Source organism: Rhincodon typus, chromosome 6 (assembly GCF_021869965.1).
Source record: "Rhincodon typus isolate 14 chromosome 6, sRhiTyp1.1, whole genome shotgun sequence".
Classification (NCBI taxonomy): Eukaryota; Metazoa; Chordata; class Chondrichthyes; order Orectolobiformes; family Rhincodontidae; genus Rhincodon; species Rhincodon typus.
In genome coordinates, this window is record NC_063337.1 from 15,938,075 (window position 1) to 15,943,261 (window position 5,187).

General features: G+C 44.4%; 1 protein-coding gene across 1 annotated transcript in view; it reads right to left on the reverse strand.

The window, feature by feature from the left end:
* The window catches only part of LOC125483322 (gamma-aminobutyric acid receptor subunit gamma-3), a 548,041-nt gene that overhangs the window by 73,381 nt on the left and 469,473 nt on the right, over positions 1–5,187 (reverse strand). The gene's annotated exons all lie outside the window — the stretch shown is intronic.

A 5,187-nucleotide genomic window follows, 5' to 3' on the forward strand; every position in this document is an offset into this window, starting at 1 on the left:
TGGACACTGTGGGCAATTTAGCATGGCCAATCCACCTAACCTACACATCCTTGGACACTGTGGGCAATTTAGCATGGCCAATCCACCTAACCTGCATATCTTTGGACTGTTGGAGGAAGCCAGAGCACCCGGAGGAAACCCATGCAGACATGGGGAATACGTGCAAACTCCACACAGACAGTCACCTGAGGGTGGAACTGAACCTGGGTCCCTGACGCTGTGAGGCAGCAGTGCTGATCACAGAACCACAGTAAACAGCCTGTACTTATCTAAATGCTATCAATGGGCTATTATTGCGTTCTACACTGTAAATTTTCAATTACTATCATGTTAGAATGAATGCAATGTATGACATGCAGTACGAATAATGTAAACAAGAAAACAAAGGGGGAGAAATTTATTTACATAGCACCTCCTCCATGGGCTGCACACAGATGAAAGTCATTCACTGGGGCATGCGGCACCTTGAGACACTACATTGCCCAGCCCACTCATTGTTCTTCAGGGATATCAACGACAAACTGTGCACAGACTCCGCAAGTAATGACCCACAGCACAACCTGCTCTGGATGAACTGGCACACATCAGCCTGGCACCAGCAGACCTGGTGCTGAGTGCACACAGTTAGCCCTCATGCGAAGGAAGCAAAATACGGATATCAGATTTGGGAGACCGGAGAAATGTCATTCTAAAAATGTAACGATTTAAGGATTAACTCAACCAGTAGCATCTTTCAGATAACAATGCAGTAATGGAATAGGTCATGCATCAGTCACACCTTGGTAAGGTGTGCAATTATTTTTTAAACCCACGCATAGTAAATCCTTATTATTTTTCAGTAGATTAGCTTTTTATTAACAGAGTGGAGATTTCAAATATGTGACAGCTGACACTCCTGTGAAATAATGTGACAGTAATATATTAGCAGCAGTACTTTTATCCAGATGAAAACGAAAGGTCCTGTCTGCCCAATCTGATAGTAAGGAAAAAAAAAACAATGACACCACTGAAAGCAGAGTGTGGCATGTTTCTACATTCCTGGCCAACATGCATCCCTCAATCTACACCAGCAAGATGGATTGGACAATTATTCATGACGTTGCAGTCCATCAGTCCATGCAGTAGGTGAAATTACCACACTACCCAATATATTAGCAGTTATTGGCCTTGGAAATTATTCACTGTATCTGAAAGGTTCTGAAATATTCTTTGAATTGTGACAGATGGTTTTAAACTGGTTACTTACAAGAAGCTGGACAACTGAGCAGTTAAAGTAAAGTGGTTATCTTGCCTGTCAACATCCCAAACAAGGGACACCATCTTCAATTTTAAACGGCTCTTTCAAACAGGCTGCAGGGCAGCCATTGGTCTACCAAATCTACCCTCACTGGGGATGGATGCTGACATGGGCCTAACTTTAACAGTGTTGTAAAATCCCTACAGTGTGGGAGTAGGCTATTTAGCCCATCAAGTTGATTCTGACCCTCCAAACAGCAACCCACCGAACGCTATTCTTCCCCATGGCTAATCCACCTAACCCATACATTCCTGGACACTATGGGCAATTTAGAATGGCCAATCCTCACAACATGCACATCTTTGGAACATTGGAGGAAACCAGGGCATCCAAAGGAAACCCACACAGACACAGGGAGAATAGGCAAACTCCACACAGACAGTCACCCAACGCTGGAATTAATCCTGGATCTCTGGTGCCGTGAGGCAGCAGTGCTAACCACTGAACCACCATGCTGCCTCTGAATGTGGAAGTCAGATGAAGATGACAGGGAGCAGATCCAAGATCAGAAGAGGTATTAAATAAGTAACCGAACCGAGCGCATCATCCTCCGGCACTTCCGCCATCTGCAATCCGATCCCACTACCAAAGACATTTTTCCCTCCCCACCCTTATCTGCTTTCCGGAGGGACCACTCTCTCTGTGACTCCCTTGTCCGCTCCACACTCCCCACCAGCCCCACCACCCCCGGCACTTTTCCCTGCAACCGCAGGAAGTGCTACACCTGCCCCTAAACCTTCCCTTTCACCCCCATCCTAGGCCCCAAGAAGACCTTCCACCTCAAACAGATGTTCATCTGTTAATGTGGTATACTGTATCCGCTGTTCCCGACATGGTCTCTTCTACATCGGGGAAACTGAGCAGAGGCTTGGGGACCGCTTTGTGGAACACCTACGCTCGGTTTGCGAGAAACGACTGCACCTCCCAGTCGCAAACCATTTCAACTCCCCCACCCACTCCTTGGACGACATGTCCATCCTGGGCCTCCTGCAGTGCCACAGCGATGCCACCCGCAGGTTACAGGAACAACATCGCATATTTCGCTTGGGAACCCTGCAGCTCAATGGTATCAATGTGGACTTCACAAGTTTCAAAATCTCCCCTCCCCCAACTGCATCCCAAAACAAGCTCAGCTCGTTCCCGCCTCCCTAACATGTTCTTCCTCCCACCTATCCGCTCCTCCCACCTCAAGCCCCACCCCCATCTCCTACCTACCAGCCTCATCCCGCCTCCTTGACCTGTCCGTCCTCCCTGGACTGACCTATCCCCTCCCTAACTCCCCACCTACACTCACCTTTACTGGCTCCATCCCTTCCCCTTTGACCTGTCTGTCTCCTTTCCACCTACCTTTTTCTTTATCCATCTTCTATCCGCCTCCCCCTCTCTCCCTATTTATTTCAGAATCCCCTTCCCCTCCCCCATTTCTGAAGGAGGGTCTAGGCCCGAAACGTCAGCCTTCCTGCTCTTCTGATGCTGCTTGGCCTGCTGTGTTCATCCAGCTCTACACCTTGTTATCTATTTCATTTACTCTCATCAATCCTCCTTCTCACTTGCTGAAATAAATCATTTAAGTTAATCAGACAAAAACTTACCTTAACAAAAACATGTTGACGATTCCTGATTAAATATATATGTCTAAGAGACAAAATTGATTCTGCTGATTTAATGACTGACTGACACAGTTATTTGGCCTAACTCTCACATCCTTTTGGTAATTGTACAATGTGCACTCACCTCCAATCCTCAGGTACTTCACCTGTATCTAGTATTTCCTCTCTGGCTTCCTTTAACAGCCTCGGATGCAGTACATTTGGTCCTTATGATTTATCCACCTTCAAGGAAGTCAATCCCTCCAGTACCTCCCCGCTCATTATGTTTATCCTTTCTAATGTAAATAAGACCATAAGAAATAGGAACAGGAGTAGATCATTCGGTCCCTACAGCCTGCTCCACCAGAGAGGTATCTAATAACTCTTTGTTAACTAGAAAGTCTGTATCATCCTTGAAAACAAAATATTCATTAAGGATCATGCCCATCTTCTGCATCCATACCCAAGATCGATGTCCAACTCTGATAGGCTCAATTGCTTTCTTTGTCATCCCCTTGTTCTTTATGTATTGCCAAAACATCTTTGGATTTTCCTTTATTTTACTAGCTAATAATTTTTCATATCCTCGCTCTGCTTTCCTGATTTCCTTTTTCACTTCACTCCTGTATTTTCTATCCTCCCCCAAGGTTGCTAAGGTATTACACTTTTTGAGATTATCCTAAGCTTTGCATTTACACCCTATTTTACTCTCCGAACTCTCCGCACTCCTCCAGTTCTGGCCTCTTTGGTATCTCTGATTTTCCTCATCCCACCACTGGTGGTTGTCCAATCAGCTGCTCAAGCCCTTAGCTCTGCAATTATTTTTCTTTGCCTTTCTCAACACACTTAAGAAATTCCTTAAAACCTCCCTCCTTGACCAAACCTTTGGTCTCCAGTTCTGACATCTCACTCTGCGGCCCGTTGTCAAATTTTGTTCAGTAACATTTCTGTGAAGTGCATTGGAGCATTGTAACATACCATATAAATGCAAAGTTCTGTTGGTTGTATAAAGATACATTTAATAGAGTGGAAGCTTTGATTTTTGGCTTCCACTAACCTGAAATACTAAACCTCTTTAGTGACCAAGTACACTGCTGGGAGTATCATGTACCTCTTTGTTTTCCATTGCACAAATTATATGGGTTAGATAAAAGAAGAAAAGCTGGTTTGGATTGAAAGTATTTCCCCATTTGCAGTCCTTCATATGCAAACAAGAAAAGAGCAATTTAGAGAATAGAATAGAGCCAAGAGCTTCAGCATTCTCAGATAATAAATAGGTTATGACAGACAACTGGATGATAATAAGCAGTTTTCCCTGCAGTTCATTCTTCACATAAATGTCTGTCATGCTTCGCTTCTCCATCTCCTACTGCTGCCTGAGCTCTGTGTTATTTACAGCCTTTCTCCATTCTGTTTTACAAGAAAACTTTAGAATTTGACATCGATACACAGGGCTTTATCATTCTAAAACCCCTTCTTAAGTTTTGTTTTAACTGCGAGGTCCCCTAGCAGATCCAGTTTACAAACAAGTTGCGTCAGACAAATATTCCATTTTTTTTGTTCAGAATCACGACATGGGCATCGCTAGCAAAGTTATGACTAATTGTCCATTCCTCATTGCCCTGAGAATGCGATGCCAGCTTGAATTGCAATTTGCAACAGTTTCATGCAACTAAATAGCTTGTTAGGCTACTTTGAGATGACTGTTAGTTACAATGATGTGAAACCAGAGCATGTATAAGCCAGACAGGATGGATTATTTAGCTATGGGACATTTGTGAACAGGTTGGAATTTTGCTATGATCCAGTGGCATTTATAGTCACTTCTTTATGAAAGCAGGTTTTTACATGTAAAATTTTATAAAATAAATGTCAAAAGTCTCAAGCAGATTTGAATGCAACTTAATTGCCCAGGATTAAAACAATATTAATAAATGTAGGAAGCAGAGGCTGGGTGTGGGAGCAGAAGAAGCTTTATTATAAGTAGAGATAGTAGGAACTGCAGATGCTGGAGAATCCGAGACAACAAGGTGCAGAGCTGGATGAACACAGCAGGCCAAGCAGCATCATAGGAGCAGAAAGGCTGACGTTTCGGAACTAGACCCTTCATCAGAAATGGGGGAGGGCAAGGGGGTTCTGAAATAAATAGGGAGAGAGGGAGAGGCGGATAGAAGATGGATAGAGGAGAGGATAGGTGGGGAGGAAACAGACAGGTCGAAGAGGCGGGGATGGAGCCAGTAAAGGTGAGTGTAGGTGGGGAGTTAGGGAGGGGATAGGTCAGTCCAGGGAGGACGGACAGGT